The following is a 24,550-nucleotide window of genomic DNA, read 5'->3' as shown; positions in this document are numbered from 1 at the left end:
CGATGGATGAGAATGAGGCTGGTGAGGACAGGAGCGGGTCGGAACTCATGTCAAGCAGGGATCAGGAACATGGCTACCGGAGGAGCAGGATGGAGGCGAGGTGGCTAAAGCCTGGAACAGAGCCCAAAGGTGATTCCAGGGACCTGTTTGCAGATGTAAATAGGAGCTGGATGACGGAAAGGCAAACTAGGGAACAATGAGAAGAAATTAAATGGAGAGGCGATGCAATCTCATTTTATTTCTTAAAAGAACATTCTTGCCACAATTTGGAGAATGGAAGAACTGTTAACAAGGAAGAGTAAGTAGAAAGCTTTTGCATTATTTTAGGAAATACAGGAAGATAACTTAGAACAGGGCAGGTGCACTTCAGAATTAGAATGGACATCTATTAGATAAATTTAAGACATATTTTAGAGTTAGATTAACAAGACCTGGTAGACAACTGCATGTCAGGAATGATGGTGTGGAACAGAGAGGAATCAAGCATCGTTTTTAGATTTTGTTATTATTGTTGCTTCAGTAAATGGCAGAGCCCTTGCATAAGATGGGGAAGCAGGGAGAGGAATGGGTCAGCAGGGAGAATGATTCAATTACCTTTTGAATATTTCAACTCAGTTAGACCTCTAAGGGAAGATAGCAGGCAAGCGGTTGAACACATGTGTCTAGAATGCATGATCTAGAATTCCCCCGGGTCTGACCTGGACAAATACATTCAGTATGTGGAAGCACAGAAATGCTATCTAGAGCTATGACAAAGAAAAAATAACCTAGGAAAGATATGGATAATAAAGAAGAGGAGGCAAACCAAATCTTGGGTCAGAAGTAGAAGAAAGGATGTAAATCAGAGTCTGACTTTGAGGTAATAGGGAGGCTGGAGGAAAAGCCCAAAGCTGTTAGGTCACAGAATTCAGGGGGAAGGGTTTCCAGAAGAGCATTGCCCACATGTTGAATGCTGTCAAGAGGCCGAGTAGGATAAACGCAGAGAAATTACTATTGGAATTGGCAACTCTGAGGTAATTGGTGACCTTGAAAAGAAGAGTCAGTGGAAAGGGCAGATAAGTGAAATGTGTGTAGTTTGATGGATGGACTGGAGAAATAGAGAGTTGGAGAGGATAGGCAACTAAATAGAGAATGTCTGCTAGGAGGACAAGGAAAATAGGACAGTAACTGGAGGAAATGAGGGGTTAGGGAAGAGATTTAAAAATGGAAAGAGTAGGGCGCCTGGGTGGCTCAGTGGTTTAAGACTTTGCCTTCAGCTCAGGTCGTGATCCCAGGGTGCTGGGATGGAGCCCCGAATTGGACTCTCTGCTCAGCGGGGAGCCTGCTCCACCCCCCACTCCCGCCTGCCTCTCTGCCTACATGTGATCTCTGTCAAATAAATAAATAAATAATCTAAAAAAAAAAAAAAAGTTGCAATGGCAAACATCATTTAAAAAAAAAAATGGAAAGAATAGAGAACATCTGTGTGCGGATGGAATTATTCCAATAGAGAGAAAAATGGATGATGGGAAGATGAAACGACTGAGGAGGAAGGAAAGAGGAGGCATGTCTGAGGCATGTCTGAGGCATGTCTGAGGCATGGAAGTCCTCGAAAAGGCAAGAAGGGATAGAATTCAGCACATACAAGAATCGACTTGAGAGTGCCTGGGTGGCTCAGTTGGTTAAGAGTCTGCCTTTGGCTCAGGTCAGGCTCCCAGGGTCCTGGGATTGAGTCCCATATTGGGTTCCCTGCTTAGAGGGGGAGTCTGCTTCTCCCTCTGCCCCTTCCCACACTCATGTGCTCTCTCTCTCAAAAGTCAATAAAATCTTTAAAAAAAGAAATAATTTTCTAATAACTGTTAGAATCTAATTGATTCTGTTTCCACTTAGGTTATTTATTTTCTGATCCATCTTTAGTACTCTGGGAAGAACTTGATTATCTATACATACTGATATCTGGCCAGACTAAATGTCTAAATATCTGTGATAAAGAGTAATATTTAAACAGAATCCCTCAGATACAATAAGTCTTAGGACTAAAATTTACCGTCCTAGGAACACCTGGGTTGCTCAGTTGGTTAAGCAGCTGCCTTCGGCTCAGGTCATGATCCCAGCGTCCTGGAATCGAGTCCCACATCAGACTCCTTGCTCAGCGGGAGCCTGCTTTTCCGTCTGCCTCTGCCTGCCACTCTGTCTGTCTGTGCTCACTCTGACAAATAAATAAATAAAATCTTTAAAGAAAAATTTACTGTCCTATAAATTCAGGCATTATATTATTAAAAGGTCTACATCATATTTTCCACAAGGCTTTTCCAAAATATGTACATGTGCACACCCATGATAATTTTTCAAACTATCCAAATAAATGAATAAAATACAATATAAAGTAATTTAAAATCTTAAAGGAGAGAAATCACAAAAAATGTGGATTTTAGAAAATCTGACATTACATGAAAAACCTAATGTGTGCTAAAGCAATATCTACTGTCTTACTAAATAGATCAGATAAATAAAATTAACCAGATTAAAATTTAAATCTTTAAAAAAAAGTTTAAAATGCCAGACTGATCTAGCTCTACAGGTTGTATCTGTGCATTTTCATCTGGGATATATTATATGGGCTGTGATTTCAGTATACATGTGTGTGTGTATGTTTTCATGAGGAACTAAATAAATCAACAGAGAATGCAAATATATTAAATTTTAACTTCCTTAGTGCATAGAATTCCAATGGATTTATTACTTAGTTGAATTATGCATTATGTTTACTGGGTAAATGGAATTATACAATTATCTCACTGGACTCTTAATTGATTTGCCTAGGTCTCACAGAAAATTAGTATAGAGGAGAGTATTTTTTTAAATTAACTTGTAACTTATCTGTCATACAAACATTATTACAGAAAATGTTATCTCTTTCCTAGTCTTGTTTTAAAACACCTAAAATAAGTACGTTTAGAGGTTTCAAATGAACAAAACTCTGTACATTTGATAGGAAAAATACCTTTGATATGGTCAGTTAGGGAAGAAGCTGTCCTTTAGTTTATATCAAAACCATGACCATCTCTGGAGTTTCAGACCACCATCAAGAACCTCAATGTCTCTTGATAATCCCATTTGAAAACTAATCTCCTGCCAAACTATATACCTTTCTTCTTTTTTTTTTAAATCCCATGAAGGCCAACAACATCTAGTAACTGATGAGTTCCACTTATCAACTAGTTCTACTAGCCAACTAGTTCTACTAATCAAAAATATAAAAACTGGAGATGTTTACTTAACTTTCTACTGACTTTTCTTCTTAAATATAATCAAGCGCTATCTCTATTTCTGACAATTACCATTTATCTACAGAGTTCAAATGACAGTGACGTCATTCCTATATCACTGAAATATAGGTTTAACCATTTATTTTAAATCTCAGTCTGGGATAATTTTGAGAATGAAAGAGGATATCAAAATAATTACATAACTTTTTTAAATGTTTGTCTCTCTACCCCCAAAATTATTTTATTATTATAATGCTGAAACTATATAATGATTTCTAGAAATAAAAATAGCATCTATCCATATTCATTAAAGAAATTTAACATTTATTTATATTGATTATGTGAATATTACAAAAATAGAATAATTATTCCTGGCACATACATTCTTCAATCAGTTTGATTAAAGATGCCATTGATGTTTTTCTTTTCTTCTTCTTTTTTTTTTTTAAGATTTATTTATTTTAGAGAGAGAGTGATTGAGAGAGAGCACCAGCAGGGGGAAGGGCAGAGGGAGAAGCAGACTCCCTGCTGAGCAGGGAGCCCAGGACCCTGGGATCATGACCCGAGCTGAAGGCAGACGCTTAACTGACTGAGCCACCAAGGGGCCCCATTGATGTTTTTCTTAGGAATGTATTTTTTTTTAGCATTTAAAAAAGAATATCTTAATTATGTTCAGTTTTCATGTAATTACCCTTAATGTTCTTCAGTGTTGTATTTTATGATTACTAAATTTGAAATTGTTGACAATTTTGATTACTATTTCTCTGTAGATCATCCTCTTTTTAATTAATCTCTTTATAGATGCTAAGATTCCTGGAATTACTTAAGAAATTTTTGCTAAATGGAAGATACTGTCAATTCTTTCTTTTATTTTTGCAATTCAAATGTGCAGCTATTTAACCTAAATATTTGGACAGGTTTTATCTTTTTGTCTCCACTCAGAAAGCCTCTCTTTGATGTATATTTTATAAGAAAAATCTTGTCAGAAATAACTTACCAGACAGGTTATCTCTTTATTATTTTTTTGTTATTTCACTATATTTAAAATTATAGCACTTTCACTCAACTTTGGTAGAAATTATACATTTATCCATGCAGACCTTTATCAAATGATTCATCCCACAAATTGACATCTTCCAAAGTGCAGGTATAGAATTCAAACCATAAATCTTGTATCCTGTTTGAGCTCTCATCATTAATTTATTCAGTCTTTTGCTTGTTTTTGTACAAATACATTGTAAGCCTTCCTGATTTTATTTTATTTTTTTAAAGATTTTATTTATTTATTTGACAGACAGAGATCACAAGTAGGCAGAGAGGCAGGCAGAGAGAGAGGAGGAAGCAGGCTCCCTGCTGAGCAGAGAGTCCAATTCCGGTTCGATGCCAGGACCCTGGGATCATGACCTGAGCCAAAGGCAGAGGCTTTAACCCACTGAGCCACCCAGGTGCCCCCAGCCTTCCTGATTTTAACACTACTCTCAATAATTTTATTTTTCTAAAACCTTGAAAAGGTATCTTTTTTATCGTTCCATTTGCGTTCAATATTTTCAACTTTAATTTTCAACAAAATACAAGCAAAATTTAGAGGATTTTGTTGTTGTTGTTGTTGTTGTTGTTGTTTACTTGTTTGTAAAGAATTTCAATTCCACTGCAGGACTTTTATGTTGTTGCACAAATTTTGTCTTCCCAAGTCACAAATATTTCTTAAAATCCTACGGAGAAGTGGCACGTGAAAACATGTACTTCAAGGTGAAGGCATGTTTACATGTATTTCACATCAGCTTTATCCCCCAGTTTGTACTTAACTCTGTGAACAAACATTAAAAGGTGTAAGTTTTGACCTCTGTATCCTCTACTTTGACTATAGAGCATTGCATTTTTAGGGGTTCACTTAATTATGTGTGACCACAGCCAATAACAGATCTCATTTCGAGCTCATTGCTTCTAAACAGGTTTGTAGATTGAATGACTGGCCCAAATCTTTGCATCCTTTTTTGTAATGCACAGCCTTGTCATTCTGAGCAGAATCGTCTTTCCCTGGACTTACTTAGGCCAGTGGCATGTGCTGGTTCTGAGCCTCAGCTTGGCTTTAGGATGCTTACAGTTTTTCTGCTTGTGGTCCAGAGACTTTTCCATTAGCATGAAAAAAACAGGTCCTTGTCTAGCTCACTGGGCCCATGAGAAAGAGGAGAGACACGTGGAATAGAGTGTCTGCTGCATGGAACCCAGATTAGCTGACCCTGAGCTGCCACACTCTGAAGCAAAGCAGACCTATACATGTAAATCTAGTCACTACCCAGGTCCCCACTCCTTTCATCCCAGCCTGAGCCACCATCGCTTCACTCTTGATCACTGCACTCATCTATCAGCTGGTCTTCCTGCTGTCTGCAAATCACACATCCCTACAGATCAATCCTTCGTTTTCCGCCACTACATTTTGGGATAATTTACTAGGCAGCATTAACATACCAATGGCCAACTGACACAATAGGTTTCTTAAATTAGCCAGAACGTTGGTTTTTTTCACAGTGCTGACTCCACCCAAGTTTGTATTTACATAATCACTGTAAAAATAAATATCTGTATCCTCTATGTTGAACTTTTTACTTGAATTTACAACTTTTATGTAATTTGCAAATGTCAGATGTTTCCCTTTCTCTGAAATTTTCACTTTGACTCCATAAATAGAAGGGTAAAAATTCTGAAGCATTTTTGGAATTAACCTACATGAATTCTTAGCATTGCTATTGCTTTACTTTTCATATGTTCCCAAGAAAAATTGGGATTGAAAGGTAAATTAAATCAGAAGAACACTCAGTTGATCTAAATGAAAACTCATGCTTCTTGATATAAAATATATGAGGCATGGGTACTAGTTTGTTATCTTTAGAAACACTCTTCCTAAAATAAGTATTAACTTTTGAAGCATATGTTGATATTTCTTTGAGGACTTGTGTTTTCTGGCTCTGTAGTGACTACTAGCTTTACTGTGGTGAAGGGTTTCCATTGATAAATTGTGTGTGTGTGTGTGTGTGTGTGTGTGTGTGTATGTGTGAGAAGTAGAGATTTAGTACTAGTTTTCCTTAAACATATTTTTCATATTTTGAGCTCATTGCTGCGAAAAGAGTCTACTGCAAAATTAATAAAAGCTTTACCAACAATAAAATAAACATTGGTAATTCACAGTATTCAATAAATGATGAAACCACTGTAGCAAGAGATTTTAAAGTACTCTCTTTAAAAACATAGGCAGTGATCCCCTGGTCATTGTCCTTAGTGACATATTTATGGATATGTCTCCTCAGGCAAGAGAAACAAAAGCAAAACTAACTCCTGGTACTACTCCAAGATAAAAGGCTTTTGCACAGCAAAGGAAACCATCAACAAAATGAAATGGCAACCTAGTGAATGGAAGAAGATATTTGCAAATGGCATCTCTCGTAAGGGATTAATGAGTATATAAAGAAGTCATACAGCACAACAGCGAAAAGACAAAAAAAAAAAATCTGATTTAAAAATGGGCAGAGGACATGAAGAGACATTTTTCCAAACAGACATTCAGGTGGCCAACAGAACAAAAAAAGATGCTCAACATCACTAATCATCAGGGAAATGCAAATCTAAACCATAATGAGAAATCCCCTTATACCTGTCGGAATGGCTAGAATCAAAAAGGCAAAAAATAAAAGTGTTGGTGAGGATGTGGAGAAAAGGGAACCCTCATGCACTGTTGGTGGGAATGCAAATTGGTGCGATCACTGTGGAAGAGTCTGGAGGTTTCTCAAAAATTTTTAAAAATTAAAAAAAAATTTAAAAATATCCAATAATTCCACTACTGGGATTTACCCAAAGAAAATAAAAACACTAACTTGAAAAGATACATGAATTTCTGTGTTTATTTGAGCATTATTTATAATAGCCAAGACATGGCAACAACCCAAGTGTCCATTGATATAAGAATGGATAAAGAAGATATGGTACATATATACAATAGAATATTACTCAGCCATTAAAAGGAATGAGATCTTGCCATTTGCAACAACATGGATGGACCTAGAGGGCTTTCTGCTAAATGAAATAAGTCATACAGAGAAAGACAAATACCATATGATTTCATTTACATGTGGAATTTAAACAAAACAAAACAAACACAAATAACAACAAAACCCAGACTCTTAAACACAGAGAACTGGTGGTTGCTGGGAGTGGGGGGGTTGAGGGGGAACAGGCATGGATGACATAGGTGAAGGTAATTAAGAGATCTAAACTTACAGTTATAAAATAAGTAAGTCATGGAGATGAAAGGTACAGCATAGAGAGTATAGTCAATAATATGATAATCACATTGCAGGATGACTGATGGAGATTACCCATCATGGCGAGCATTGGAAAATGTGTAAAATTGTCGAATTCATGTGTTGTAATTATGAAACTAATATACATTGCCTGTTAATTATACTTCAATTTAAAAATGAAAAAAAAAATAAGCACTGTCTTTATACTATAGAAGTATTATGTATATCTACCCTTAAATTTTCCATATTTCCTGTTGACCCTGCAGACTGTTGACTGGTAGCTCCTGGGTCCTCCAAGCATCTGGCAGAAGCTGCAGCTTCTCCCACCACCAACTAAAACTGCCAAGAGTGAACTGTCCCTGGCCACTCAGGTCCAACTGTCCTGTGTTATCAGAGAGCATCCCCATGCAGTCTTTGAAAGGGAGGTGTTAGTTACATTGAATTTGAAAAGGCACAGGAAAAGGTAGGCAGTTATTAAAGGTTGTTTTAAAGGTATAACCACATTCCTGACAGTGCAAATACAAAGAGGAGATCTAACAAATTCTTCCTGATGATTAGTGATTAATATAAATATTAATACTAATATATTCAATAGAAACGAAAATCCTGGACAAATGCTAAGTAGGTGTAAATGTGGCCTGTTTCAGCTAACGTGGGACACACAGACACACACACAGACACACAAGGGGTAGGCTCTTTTTTTTTTTTTTTTTTAAGCAGTAGGCTCTTAATTAAATTGGCCTCCCTCAGCCTATTCTTCCTTCCATTCTAAGACTTTCTCCAAAAGAAAGGAAAAACAAAAACAAAACAAAAAGAATCAAAAGGGTAAATTGTAATAAAATGCCTCGTACTGATCAGATGAAGATTTGCCTTGAACCCAGAAAAATCATGTATCTATTCTGTGGGTTTAGTATATTCTTATGGTAAAAAGCTATGTATCAGTTTTTCAGGCTTGCTGGCACTAGCCATTATAATCATCCATCTAATGTCTTTGGCTCACAATAACTATCTGATTATAATATTGCTTCCCACACATATTTGCCCCAGGAAAAGAATGTGCTGATCAGCAAACATGAGTATCCTTTCTTCTCAATAATGTAAGTCTTACTCTGAAATAACAAATTGCCTTCCTGGTTTTATAAACAGTCTAACAAAAACACTTTGAATGTATCTTCTTTTTGGATATTGCCCTATATCTTTTTCTGTTACAGTCTATTCTAGGAAGACTAACTAGGCTTTGTCTCTGATTCAACCTTGATTCATTCATTCAACAAACCTTTGTAATACATAAAGGAAGAAGGCTTCTAGCTCTACATTTAGTCAACTGTCAAAATAGGCCCAAGTTCTGTGTACTTTCCATTGTCTTACAACTTTTTTAGATTTGGAATTCTTTTCAAGTCATGCAAAGAGAGTGAACAGACTATTCAATTACTTGAATACTTAAGAAATTTTACATTTAGTTCTATGATAAATTGAATGTTATTGAAATCATAATTTCATTTTATTTATTTATTTATTTACTTTTAAAGATTTTACTTATTTATTTGGCACAGCCAGACACAGTGAGAGAGGGAACACAAGCAGGGGGAGTGGGAGAGGGAGAAGCAGGCTTCCTACCCAGCAGGGAGCCAGATGCAGGGCTCAGTTGGGCCCTGGGATCATGACCTGAGCCTAAGGCAGCTGCTTAAGGACTGAGCCCCTCAGGGGCCCCTGAAATTATTATTTTAAATGATAAAGAAATGAACCAGAAAAATTGATCACTAATAATCACTTGATATATTTTTCTATTTTCTTTTAAATTTTCCAACCTTGAGTACTGTGTACACAAAATTTCATTTCTACCCAATTCTGAACCATGGCTCTTTGTTTAAACTGACTCACTCAATGACCCAATTGTAATACACTGATGCTGAAGAAAATCCAAGATATAAAAAGTAAAGTTGAATATTATTTGAGCTATATTTCCTTGGAATTTACTTTCTTTCCACACCACCTGGGACCTTTAAACCTTCTAGTGCACTAGGTTTTTAATCCCTTCAGCATTTCTGCTCAAACTCAGTATGCAGGCAAATCACCCGAGTATCTTGTTAAATTAAAATTATGATTTAGCAAGTCTGGGGTGGAGTCTGAGATTGTTCAAGCTTCCAGGAGATATGGATACTGCTGATCTAATGGCCACATTTGAGTAACAAGATCCCGAAGACAGACCAAGCTATTAATAACTTGGCAAGTGTTATAATGAGAATTCTTACAAATAAGAATATGTGCAAATTGTGATAAATAATCTTTGTAATAGATGATGATTTGTCTTTAGGGCCTGAAGCAGTGGGCCCAGCATTGCCCAGAGATGGAGAATCATTGAAATGAGCCTGCTGTCCTACACACTGAGCATTAACCCAAATTACAACAAACCAGTAAGTTAGTCATTCTAAGTTAATATCAGGTATTTAGGTAAGGGCAATTGTGTTAATTACCATAAGTGATAAATGTATAGTTTATCTGAGTTTCTTAGCTGCAAACACAAAACTCAGTTTGCATACCTTGCTTGTGGAAATTATTTTAAACGCAGAAAACAGTCAAGAATTTGAGAGCAACAGCATTATTCATGTCCTACGTGTTTATTCTTGTCCCATTACAAAGTGTTTAACATATTACTATGAAGGTTTTTATTTTTCCCTGCAGTATAACTATTACATACTGAAAAGAAAATTTCTATTGCATAACATAATTTTAAAAAATTACCTGTATCTGGGGCACCTGGGTGGTTCAGTGGGTTAAAGCCTCTGCCTTCGGCTCAGGTCGTGGTCCCAGGGCCCTGGGATCGAGCCCTGCATCGGGCTCTCTGCTCCGCAGGGAGCCTGCTTCCTCCCCTCTCTCTCTCTGCCTGCCTCTCTGCCTACTTGTGATCTCTCTCTGTCAAATAAATAAATAAAATCTTAAAAAAAAAATTATCTGTATCTGGGGCGCCTGGGTGGCTCACTCAGGTAAGCATCTGCCTTCGGCTCAGGTCATGATACAGGTCCTGGGATCCAGTCCCACATTGGGTTCCCTGCTCAGCAGGGAGCCTGCTTCTCTCTCTCTCCCTCTGCCTCTCTCTGCTTGTACTCTCTTGCACGCTCACTCTCTTTCTCAAATGAATAAATAAAATCTTTTTTAAAAAATCTATGTCCTCGGGGCACCTGGGTGGCTCAGTGGGTTAAGCCTCTGCCTTCGGCTCAAGTCATGATCTCAGGGTCCTGGGATCCAGCCCCGCATCGGGCTCTCTGCTTGGCAAGGAGCCTGCTTCCTCCTCTCTCTTTCTGCCTGCCTCTCTGCCTACTTACGATCTCTCTCTGTCAAATAAATAAATAAAATCTTTAAAAAAAAAATCTATGTCCTCTTTTTAAAAGAAAATAACAAATCTAGTATAAAAGTACAAAATATAAAATATCATGAATGTAATGTTTTATCATCAATTGTTGATTGAAGTGTTCAGAGTTTTTCAGACCACATACTGCTTCTTGTACCTCTCAGTGCACCTTGAAATGCCTGATATCACCCTGCTGTACTGAGAAAGGGGGCATTTTAAAAACTCAGTTAATCTATTTTTATGGTAATCAGAACCCTCAATTTCAATCTGATTTTTTTAGTCAAAGCAGTCTCATTTACATGAGTACAATAAACGTTTTGAAGTGTGGCTAGGATCATTTCCATAATTCTATATTTCTTATCTTGCTTTAGTCTTCTTGAACCTGACATTTTGCTCTAATTTGCAAAACTGAACTCCATTCAGAAATAAAAATCCTTGGTAGGAAAAGTGAAAATCAAGAAGACAAGCACCATATTTAATGCAGCTTTTCTCCTTCATCATTAACCCAATGGGCAGGAAGAAAAGCTCACAAAGTAGTTCACCATAAGGGCAGGATTGATTAATTTTCTAGAAATAGACATCATTTTCATCCAAGTGTAGATTGGCTCCCACCAAGTACTGTGTGATTTCACTTGGAAGTGGAACCAGCTACAAGTAGCTACATGCCTGAGTCGAATGCAGAAATTGTACCTGTGCCATCACTCTCCCGTTTTGTCTAGGATGCTCTAACCAACATAAAAAGAAAAAGGTTGCAAATACTAACTGCAATACTAAAACACTCTAAAAAATATTTCATTAAAAAAAATTAAAAATAAATGTTTCTCTGCATCTGTGTGCTTCACAACAACCTCTACACACTTTTTCCAAACAAGAGTCCTATTCTGTGTGTGTCTTGGCATTCTAGCAAGCATTTATGTCTTGTTCAATTATGAATGTGTTCATTTAATTGAGAGGATTGAATAAATCATATGCTCAGTTGATGAAAGCACTTCCTTTTTTAAAGAAACAGATTGACATAAAATACTTCAGTAAGTCACTTATCTATATTTCACTGACTTTGAAATTTGTGTCAGGAACTTCGATGTATCTATGGGAGCTACATCCTTATTTATGTTTTTTCCCCCCCGATAAGGCAGTCTTACCAGATGAAGTCAAATACTATTTCCACACAGCTTTTTCTTACACCCCAAAAAGCAAACACTTAGGCAAGTAAACTAACAAGTGTGCCTCCTTGAGCCACATCCTCAGTGCACGACTTAGAGCAAGCACTTTCTAGTCTGTAAATCGAAGCCAGGTCCTCAGAGCCCACAGAAATAAAATGGCAGAACCTACCAGTCTCACGGCATCTGAAACCACAGTCTGTACCAGTCACTGGCCATTTTGTAAATGAATTGAAAATAAAAGATTGATGGGTTGTGTGAAACCCATCATTTCTGTTAATGGTCTTCTAAGCAGTTGTGTGTGCAGGACACTGGATGTCACTCAGTGTCTCTCCCCGCCGCCCCCCCACCCCTCCTTAGTCCTTTTTTCCTGTTTTGACTTTGAAGTAAAATAATAAGTGTGCTTATTAAATTTAGTTTCTTTCTTTTTTTTTTTTAATTTATTTTACAGATAGAGATCACAAGTAGGCAGAGAGGCAGGCAGAGAGAGGGGGGAGGAAGCAGGCTCCCCACCCAGCAGAGAGCCCCATGCAGGGCTTGATCCCAGGATGCTGGGACCATAACCTGAGCCGAAGGCAGAGGCTTTAACCCACTGAGCCACCCAGGCGTCCCTAGTTTCTTTCTATAAAGACTCTCAGCATGTGATTTTGCTTTCTAACTTCAACTTAATTCCCTGAAAACATCCACATATGCCTATCAGTGTTCTTTCTAGTTTCCGGGGCCCGAGTTTATGTCCAAAATGAATGCTAATATATATTATTGTCTGGATACTAGGGTCCCATCCTGCTCAGGAAAGCATCTTGACTGTTCCTCTCTCTCTCTCTTTCTGTTGCCTTTCCCGTGCCTCCCTCTCTCCCTCCCTCGCTTCTCTGTCTCATCTCTGTCTGTCCCTCTGTCCTGTATTTTCAATTTCTTCAGTTCCACCTGCTCTTTCTTTTCAACTTTTTCCTTTCAGAACATAAATACTCCCAGTCTCTTGTTCTAAAAATAATATCCTATAACCGACTTTGCTTTCCTTCCTTTCAAAACCAAACTTCTTGATAAAGTGAAGCACTCCCCAGTCCATTTCCTCACCTCTAATTCAGTCAAGGGCCTATTGAAATTTGGCCTCTGTTCACAGAAATCCTCAAGGCACCAAAGATGGCAGCAACTCCCTCTCACTAAACAGTTTCCAGGCAGGATTTTACTCAGAGTTTGTGGCATTTAATCAAGTTGACTCTTCCCTTCCTATATGCATTCCTTCCTTGGCTTATCTTACTTGTTTCTCCATTTCCTTCCTTCTCTCACTGATTTTGAATCAGAAATATTTAAGTAAAACTATGTGCGATGTTGAACAAATTCTCACATATAAAAGGAAAACAAATACCAATCTGACTGTACAGAAAAAAGGCTTCAAATTGCCCAGACCCTAAAATTATGTATGAAAAGCAGTCATTATCTATACTTTAAATTAGCTAAATACATAAAACTATAATTTTGTCTTCATCTGTCAACATAGGAAAAACTACTTTGTTCTGCACCCGTATCAGTGGGTGCTTGAATTGACCTGATCCCGAGAAACCACCCAGCAGGAAGGCACAACATTAACTCTCTCCAAATCGTATGACTATAGAGAACCAGAGTCAACAGTGTCCACTGTGTAAGTTTTCTGTTTCTTAAAAACAAAGATTAAACTGAAACTGAAATTTTGAAAGGAACTTAATCTTTTCATTTCTGCTAAATTCTATGTTCATTTTCATGGGCAAAGATGTGTTCATTTTTTGGGCTGCTGTAACAAAGTGCCCAAAACTGGGCAACTTAAAACAATAGAAATTTATTCTCTCACAATACTGTAAGCCAGAAGTTTAATGTCAAGGATTTAGCAGGGCTGTGTTCCTTCTGAAGACTCTAGGGAAGAATCCTTCCTTTTCTTATCCAGTTCCTGGAGGTTGCCAGCAATCCTTGGGGGGTCCCTAGCTTGTACACCTGTCACTGTCATCTCTGCCTCTGTCTTCACGTCCCTTCTCCCTTGTATGTCTCTGTGTCCGAATGTCCCTTTTCAAAGGACACCAGAGATACTGGACTTAGGGCCCATTTTAATTCAGTATGACCTCACCTTAAGTTGATTACATCTGCAAAGACTCTATCTCCAAATAAGGCCACTTTCACAGGTTGTGAAAGGTGACATATTCTGGGGGAATGTTTTCTGCCCAGTATAAATGGAAAACCAAAAATTTGTATTTTGGAAAATAAAAAGGGAAAAGGAATTTATTAGTGCTTTTAAATGATCACATATTATGTTACTTTTCTTCCTCTTTAAACCTTACTAAAACAATAGTAAAGGAATAAAGCAATCAAAAAGAGATACCATAAAAACACCCCCCAAATCCACAGGAAGCAGAGATAATACAGGCTCTGTTCTTTTTAAATGTGATAATAATATTCTCCAATAGATAAATGATGAGGATAAAGAAAAGATAAAAGAAAAGGAAAAATCAGAGAACAAAACTATGCTAGAAATAACATTATAAAGGTATTGAAAGATAAATCCCAGGACCAAAAGTAAAAACCAAAAAAAACAACAAAGAATTAAAGAGTTAGAAATAGAGAAAAGAAAATTAGTATATAAGTCCATGGGGGTTTATAATCCACTTAATAAGAATTATAGTCAGAGAAAACAGAAGAGAATGAAATATCAAGAAAACAATTTTTTTTAGACATGAGGGACATAGAACCCCAAACTGAAAGTGTCCACAACAAGTAGCCAATAGAAAAAATGAAAGAAGACCCCACGAAACACATGAAATGTGAAATTTCAAAATAACAGCTATAAAGTAGAAAACAAAGTTTCCAGAGGAAAAATCACAAAGATCCCCTACAAGAGATAGCCAATCAGAATTGGATTAGCCTTCTCAGAACAATAGTGAAAGACAGAAGACTTTGGAGAAGCATCTTAAAAATTCTTAATGTAAATGACATTTGGTGAACAACTCCACACTCCATCAAGCGAATGATCAAGAATGAGAGTGAGATAGAAACATTTTTAGGAATCCAAGGACTCAAACATAGGTATGTACCTTCTGAGCACTCACTCATGGGAAACTCTGGGAAGATATACTGGAACAAATGGGGCAAATTAGGAGAGAGACAGGTGTAGGATAGAGCAAGCAGTGAATCAAAACAAAAAAATGGCCAAATTTTTGAGGATGACCATGAAGGAGAGTGCGAGGACAACAGGATGCCCAGGGAGCCTCAGGGCAACAAGTCCACACTGGAGGAGGAGAAGGACACTTACAGCGAGCTGTTCTTGATATATTACTGGTTCAAAGGAAGAGTCCAAGTGGCATAAATTATTACGGAATAAAGGAACATTCAGATGAATTGCAAATGGAAACAAAACTACTTTCCACAGTGGGCAGGAAATCAATGAAATCACTACACTGGGAGACAGAATTTACGTCTCATTCAGTTACCTACAACTTACAAAGAGTTGAAAAAGAAAAGTAAAAGGGCTAGAATATGATAACCCAAGGGGTATATTATAGAAGATGCATGGTTTTCCATGGAAACACAGGAAAGATTTTTCTGCATGTTAAATGATGAATACGTTAACTTTGTGAAGTAGGTGTTCTATGTAGAGGAAGAAGCTCAAGGTTACAAACTGGTTATGTAGTTTATATTTCCATAGTCAGCAAAGGCATAATTAGGACTGTAAATTGTACATGCCTACATATGTGTGTGTATGTGTGCTTTCATGATTCCCCCTTGATAGTCCCAGTCGTGATTTTCTTTTTTTAAATTTCAAAAGATGATGGTAAGTTCCTATGGGTTATGTTTTTCAAAGTTGGATTGATAACTTATTGCCTAGGACCCACTCAAAGTAAAATAATTTTGCTTTTCAGGGTTTTTACCTATGGTGGATACTGCCGTAATTTTTTCTAGTTGCTGCTCAAAAGGGGAGGCAATTTCAGGACAGCCAGGGAAGGAGCTTGAACATCTGTCAGTCCGTCAAGCCATGAGAAGACACAAAGATCCCACCTCCTTCCCCAAAGAATTGCAGACCTCTTTGTATGTGTGTGGGTTTCCTCATGTATAATTACCGTGTTTTCCCTTTCTTCCCCCATCTGTGTAAATTCAAATCTCTCTCACTGTGGTTTTTCCTCACTAGTCTGATGCTGACATCCTACATCTGGCCTGAATCTGGCTGTACTTTGCTTTGGGTACAGACTTGCTGTAACTAGTTTATACAAAGGAGACAAGGGCCAGAGGGACAGTGCTGGTCCCCCTCACCCTTGCCCAATTTAGTTCTGGTGGTGGTATTTATAATTATCAGGCAATCTTTACAATAGCCAGTAGGGTCCAATGGCATCCCTGCCAACCTATACCTTTCCCTTGGAAGCCACAGAAGCTCCTCCATGTTACAGTGTGTTGGAGGGGTTGTTGGGACAACCAGGTATTTGTAGGAAGACATACTCAAACTATGACAACCATCAAGAAAAAAAAAAGAAAGGGGGAGAGAGTATGTTTATTTATTTATTTATTTTTAATGTTATGTATTTATTTGAGAGAGAGAGTATACAAGCAGGGTGAGCCATAGGCAGAGGGAGAGGGAGAAGCAGACTCCTGCTGAGCAAGGAGCCCAATGTGGGGCTCGATCCCAGCACCCTGCGATCATGACCTGAGCCAAAGGCAGACGCTTAACTGACTGAACTACGCAGGTACCCCAAGAGTATGTTTTTAAAAGGATGTTAAAGATCCTTTGAAAGAAAAGGAAGCAAGGAGTGCCTGGGTGGCTCAGTCAGTTAATCATCTGACTGTTGATTTTGGCTCAAGTCATGATCTTAGGGTGCTGAGATCGAGCCCCTTGCAGGCTCTGCACTCAGGACAGAAGTTGGGTTGAGATTCCCTCTCTCCCTCTTCCCCTCCCACCACTTGTGTGTGTCTGCTCTCTGTAAAAGAATAAAATCTAAAGAAAGAAAGGAAAGAAAGCAAAGGAAAGGGAAGGAAGGAAGGAAGAAAGACAGGAAGGAAGGAAGAAAGAGAGAAGCAAGGGTATATATGGTCAATCTTATCCTCCAGTTTTCCTATTTAGTCCTTCCAGAGAGTTACTTTGTACCTATTACATGCTAACTTCATAACTGTATCAGGTGACTCAGAGGTTATCAGCATCTTGGGAAATTAGCTCCTATGAATCATCAGAATAAATAAAGTAGAAGCTTTAATGGGCACTTTCTAAAAATTTGCCAAGATTACACTGTTTGTCTGTAATATATAGTCATGGTAAAGAGAGTTGGGTGATTTCAGGATATAAAGTCCTCAAACTCCTACATTTAACCATTTACTTCTGTTCATCAAGGAAACTTCCTGGGTAGCAGGAAAATACAATAACGGAATCGACACACTGCTTCTTTTTATAGACTCAAGAAATCAGTATCCTTACACTGTGACAATATTAACCTCAAATATTTAAAAATTTTATTAGTTGACTAATAATGAGATGGTAGCTTTAAATAGACAACATCTTTTTCAGAAAATCTTCTAGTCACCTGCAGAGATACTCAATAGGTATTTTAGATTAGGGTGTTAGTGGGTGCTGTAGGTAGCTTCAAACGTGACCACAGTGAGCTAAACCTGCTGATATTTGCGCCATTGTGCCATCTCCTCCCCCCGAGGGTGGGCTGGGGTTAATGACACACTTTTAATGATAAAAATATGGAAGAAATAACGGTATGGCACTACTGAGACGGGATTTTACAAAGACGTGACTTTTTTCTTGTCTCCTCACTCTCTCTCATGGTGCTCCTTCTTGGGAATCAAGCTACCAGATTGTGAGCGAAACTATGGAGAGGTCTATTGGGTGAGAAAACGAAGTCTGGTCAACAGCCAGAGAGAAACTGCCACAAACAACATGTAAATGAACTTGGACCTGGACTCTACGGCCCTGGTTGATTCCTGAGAGCCCTGCAGCCCTGTTAACAAGCTTAGCTACGACTCCTAAGATAGAACCTAAGCCAGAGTCACCTAGCTGAGCCGCTCCTGGACTCGCGACCCTCAGAAACAGACATAATCACCAATTTTTGTTATTTTTTTAACTGCCAAATTTTGGGATTACATGTCACGCAGTAACAGATAACTGAGTACCTTGTGCTATGACACTATTACCTTGACTGTTTAAAAAATGCATCAGATGGCCGCTTATTAGACATCAAAGATAGTATCTTATTAGTCAACGTTAGCTGCTGTAATTACCTATTAGGTCTGGAAAATCCTTAATCTATTTAAAGGAATACCTGATAAATATCTTCGACTTTAGATCTATTCAGAAAGCATAACAACTTATCTGTTTACAACTTTGCATCAAACTTCCATAGGTATTAAAATACTATGGCATATGCCAGAGCAAAAGGGCATCAACTCTACCTGATACTAAGAAATTGTATAAAGACTTTATTTAGGCTCATATTTGGGGAACAAATAGATTCAGGCCTTAAAACGCCATATTTATAAGCAAAGGGTCTTCTTAATTTGAGTATCAATGTTGATATCTTTGAAGAGAATTTCACCCTCTTTATTTCTGAGCTGGGCCCATTTATGTTCAATTTTGAGTCACTTCCAATTGAAGAATTAAGGAGAGTTGCTTTAAAGATTTTTTTTTTTTAATCATATGTCATCCCATTTCTAACTTTCTGTAAGTCATCATGTAGGCAAAGAAAGTATTTGGGGAAGAAAAAAAAGTATTTTGGAACTAAGTGATATGCCATAGCTTAAAAATGCTTATCAATAGCCAAACTATGGAAAGAACCTCGATGTCCATCAACAGACGAATGGATAAAGAAGATGTGGTATATATACACAATGGAATACTATGCAGCCATCAAAAGAAATGAAATCTTGCCATTTGCGACGATGTGGATGGAACTAGAGGGTATCATGCTTAGCGAAATCAGTCAATCGGAGAAAGACAACTATCATATGATCTCCCTGATATGAGGGAGAGGAGATGCAACATGGGGGGTTAAGGGGGTAGGAGAAGAGTAAATGAAACAAGATGGGATTGGGAGGGAGACAAACCATAAGTGACTCTCAATCACAAAACAAACTGAGGGTTGATGGGGGGAGGGGGGCTGGGGGGGGTGGGGTTATGGACATTGGGGAGGGTATGTGCTATGGTGAGTGCTGTGAAGTGTGTAAACCTGGCAACCTGGCGATTCACAGACCTGTACCCCGAGGGATAAAAATATATTATATGTTTATAAAAAATAAAATTTAAATTAAAAAAAAATAGGTCATCAGATTCATCTCAGTGTTTTAAGGAAAATAGAAAATTTTGTTAGATTTGTAAAAGCAGACCCCCTCATCTTTTGCATCTTTTGCGTGTTATAGGAATATTCTCAATAAAGTGTTCATTGTTTTTTGATAAAAAAAAATGCTTATCTTATTACATATATTCAAATCACTTAGGTTTCTAGTTCATAAATACTTTATTGATCAGTAATGGTTCAGCTGTGACAGCCAAGGATTTATACTGATAATGGTAAATATTTTGATTTATCATTTCTTTCAAATATTATATTACTTTACTTTAGAGTAAGTTTAATGAATGCCAGGCAAAGAAACATACTCGTTTAGAACTATAAATGCCAACAGCCCAATTCAGTATGTGACTTAAAAAAATAAAGGAATTTAGAGATATATTCTATTCTTTGAGTTTTTCACACAAAACAGTGGCATCTAGTGGTCTATAAAGATCCTCCTCCTGTTTCTAACTTGTCTTTGCTATTAGTTTGAATCAGGTGTTATTTGCCTATTGTTGGTTCAATTGTTAGTGACATTTACTAGGATCTCTTGCTGTAGAGATTCAGACTTTTATAATATTAAATTGAACTTTTTTAGTAGTTGTGCCTGTAACCTAATGTCCACAGTGCTGTTCTTTCTAAAAAAAAGTTACTCTACTAGAGATCTTTATATGTAGGTGGTGCTAATATTCATTAACTGCTACAAAAATAAATTACTTTTAAGACATCAAATGAAAGAGTACCTTAAAACAAAGGGCTATAAAAAGAGATTCACCTTTGGAGGCAATAAAATTCACCTTTTTATCTCAAAAGCAGAAATGAGTAATGCAAGCTCTTTGATCACCACTTGGCATTAATGTTATGGATATGCTTTCACGCACTGCCTAGTAGTAGACACCTGACCACATCATATTAATGTTTTAAACTTTCTTAAATCGTGCTCACTAGAAGATAGATATTGACACTATCCATAATTATGATGCCCGAGAATGGCATGCACCAATTTGGTTTACAAAAGGTAAACAAAATATTGTCTTTTATATGTAAATGCATTAATTAGTAAAAATAGAATATACTTTTCTTTCAAACTGATACTTGTATATGTATTTATCTGCATGACCAATAGAAGATACCATGAGACTGCTTAAAAGTTTTAAATGCAAGGATTTCATTTTGGTTTGATAACATTCTGTTCCCTCATACAAACGCTACATGTAAAACTCAGATATCGTTATCACTGTGCTGCCTCAACTCTAGAAACAATTTTAAATAATTCTAACTGAAAAGGAACTCAGAAGTGTATTGGATGGCAATTATTAGCTTAAACAAATTCATATTCACATCTACCTCCACATTTACTCTATGAAACAAGAACTCTGTAATATTCTTCTTGGTCTGGAGGCTGCCTACATGGTGTAAATTCAATGTGCTCTATACCCATCATTTGCATAGGCATTTATGCATAAGATGTATATTACATGCAAAAATATTTACGTTGAAAAAACTAGGGGATACAGAAATTGGTCTTTTATTTAGAAAGTTCTTGACATTATGTTAGAACTATTTGAAACTTGCAGGCCTAATGGTGATTTTTAATTGAAATAATTACTACAATCTCTTTTAAAAATATCAAAATTTTCCTATCAGTATAATTCACTTATTTTATTTTTTTTAAAGATTTTTTTTTTTTTTTTTTTCCAGAGAGAGAAAGAGAGTGAGTGTGAGCAGGTCAGGAGGGGTAGAGGGAGAAGGAAGGGGAGAATCCCAAGCAGGCTCCATGCTCAGTGCAGAGCCCATCTAGGGTCTTGATCTCAGGACACTGAGATCATGATCTGAGCAGAAATCAAGAGTCAGACACCTAAATGAGTGAGCCACCCAGACACTCCTGTTATCAGTATAATTTATTTATTTATTTATTTATTTTTAAGATTTTATTTATTTATTTGACAGAGATCACAAGTAGGCAGAGAGCAGACAGAGAGAGAGGGAAGGAAGCAGGCTGAGCAGAAAGTCTGATGTGGGGCTCAATCCCAGGACCCCAGGATCATGACCTGAGCTGAAGGCAGAGGCTTTAACCCACTGAGCTACCCAGGCACCCCATCAGTATAATTTAAACAGGTATTTTATACAGTTGACCCTTGAACATGGATTTGAACTGTGTGGGTCCATGTATATGTGGATGTTTTACAGTACTGTAAATGTATTTTCTCTTCTTTATGACTTTCTTAACATCTCCTATTCTCTAGCTTACTTTATTTTAAGAGTATAGTATGTAATCCATGTAATACATTTATTCTTATTTATTTTATTGGTAAGGTTTCCTGTTTTGTTTTTTTTTTTAAGATTCTATTTATTTATTTGACAAAAAGAGAGAGATCACAAGTAGGCAGAGAGGCAGGCAGAGAGAGAGAGGGGGAAGCAGGCTCCCTGCTGAGCAGAGAGCCCAATACAGGGCTCGATCCCAGAACCCCAAGACCATGACCTGGGCCGAAGGCAAGGCTTAACCCACTGACCACTCAGGTGCCCTGGTAAGGTTTTCTGGTTAATAGCAGTCTATTAGTAGTTAAGCATTTGAGGAATCAAGAGTTATACATGGGGGTGCCTGGGTGGCTCAGTCACTAAGCATCTGCCTTTGGCTCAGGTGAAGATCCCAGGGTCCTGGGATTGAGCCCCTCATCAGGCTCCTGCTTGGTGGGAAGCCTGTTTCTCTCTCTCCCACTCTCCCTGCTTGTGTTCCCTCCCTCGCTGTGTCTCTCTCTGTCAAATAAATAAATAAAATCTTTAAAAAATAAAAAAGGAGAGAGAAAATTAAAGAAAAAAAGAGTTTACATGGATTTTCCATTGCACGGTGGGAAAGATGCCCCCACCTCATGCTGTTCAAGGGGTAACTGTATTTGTCTTCATACTTTCCTTATAGAGAATAACTCAATTACTTATATGAAAAATAACTTGTAGATCTTTTAACATTAACGTATCCCTAGAATTTAGAATTATTCATTTAGGTAACTAACACCAGACTTTAACCAAAGTTTGATTTTAAATTACTCAGGTTGGCTGATTCATTCTTGAGTTATCTTTTAAGCAAGTAATTTCTCAGTAGTAGCCAAAAATAACACTTATTGCCAAAACAAGTTTTCTAACAGTGATATTTTATTTGTAAATCTGTATAGATCTCACAACTAATTCACATAAAAATATTTTTCTCTTTAGTTGATACTAAAATCAGGAGAAACAGAAATGGAAAAAAAAAAACACCTTGCTGCAGGAATTCAAACTAAACCATATGAGGTAAAATATTACTTTATGATTAAATATTAAATAGTCATAAAATTCATCTTAGTCATCAACAGTCTAAACATCAAACAGATTGAAGGGTATAATTAGAAAAAAATATAGTATCAGGTAGTGTCTAATTTGGGAAAAATAATTTAGGAAATGACTCAAACTATGAGCTGTAAATATTCATAAAATACTGAGCTGATGGTCTGAAATGTCTATTTTCATACCATTCCACAATTATAAGCCAATTATTAATTTTATATCCATTTTTAAATTAACAATTAAGAAATAATACTGCACTATAATTCTTTTTTTTTCTTCTAATTAATGTTAAAATTAAAATATTGAAGCATGGGTAGTAGTCCTTGCTGAGTGGAAACTTTAATTCCATTGGTATTTAGGAGACATTAACCTTCAAATCAGCCAGTGGAGGTATGTGGGGTTTATCAAACACTTCTTACATGTCTCCTCTGAGTTTCCTGACCTTGACAAGCTTTCAGACCCACCATAGCCATCAGGACAAAATGTGGGCTCTGGCTCCCTGACAGGCTGTTGTAGGGACTACGTAATAAAATATGGAGGTGCAGTGTAAATTCTTCTTATGGGGCCAACTTTGACTAATGATTGGAAGAGATACAAATAAGATAGCAGATCATTTCCTCTCTGTTCTTCCTGTGGGTGGACTGTTCCATTACATAGGCTTTCCAAACATGCCCTTTCAAGCCTTGTCCCAGAGTGGCAGCTAGCACAGCAACCCATCACCTTTTATTTTCTTCCCAACTCTCTCTGTTCACTTCCTCTTTCTCTCCCTGTTGGTGCCCTGGGATTGTACTCTCAATTAACTAACATGTTAACATACAGGTATTATCTCAGAATCTTTTTTTCCCCCCTAAAGAACCTAAATCAAGATAGGAATTGATTTCAAGTTATATAAGAAAATAATATTACTATTGTAATCCATAAAAATAATATCCTTAATAGTGAAATAGAATCTTTAGCTTTGATATATAACTTTAAATTGCAAACTCCACTTTCTTCAAATATACCTCTACAGACTTGGCATTTATTGAGCTAGTTTTGAAATTTAAACTTGAGGTGACTATCAGACACCCAAGGACAGACATGGAGAAGGCTATTGGTTAAGAGTCTGGATTTCAGAAGACAGGTCCAGGATGGAAATACAAATGTAGGAATCAGCTTATAGATGGTATATCATATGGTGAGATTGAAAGAGATTTTCTAAGGACTAAGATTGATAAAGGGAGAAGATCCCAAAAGGACAAAGCTCTAGAATACTCTCACATTTAAGTCAGGAAATGAAGAGGAAACAGTAGAGAGTGAGATATTGTCCAGAGAGGTTAGAGAATAACCCAAAGAGTGTAATGTTTTGGATGCCGAGAGAAAAAAGAATGTTTAAAAGGGAAGAAAGTCAGCTAATGGGCTTGGTAATATTGACAGTCAAATAAGGGGAAAAAAGGACTGAGAATACAGACTGAATATTACAATGTGAAGTATGACAGTGAACAGGAGATTTTGCACATGAAGGGAATGAAAAGTTGATAAGAATAGTTTCAAGAGAATATGACAGGAGGAAATACAGCTACATAGACAGCTTATTCAAAGATTTTTGGTATAGGGGCCCCTGGGTGACTCAGTGGGTTAAGCCTCTGCCTTTGGCTCAGGTCATGATCTCAGGGTCCTGGGATGGAGCCCCGCATCTGGCTCTCTGCTCAGCAGGGAGCCTGCTTCCCCTTCTCTCTCTGCCTGCCTCTCTGCCTGCTTGTGATCTCTCTCTGTCAAATAAATAAAATCTTAAAAAAAAAAAAGGAAAAAGACTTTTGGTATAGAGGGAAAGAAAGAAACAGGATGTCAGCAGAAGGCCATGCTGTTACAAGAAGGTTTTTTCAAAAATAATTTTGAAAAAATAGTATTGTTGTATACTAAA

This window comes from Enhydra lutris, unplaced genomic scaffold, assembly GCF_002288905.1.
Source record: "Enhydra lutris kenyoni isolate GAN:26980312 unplaced genomic scaffold, ASM228890v2 scaffoldscaffold40, whole genome shotgun sequence".
Taxonomy (NCBI): domain Eukaryota; kingdom Metazoa; phylum Chordata; class Mammalia; order Carnivora; family Mustelidae; genus Enhydra; species Enhydra lutris.
Note: the sequence above shows the minus strand (reverse complement) of the source record.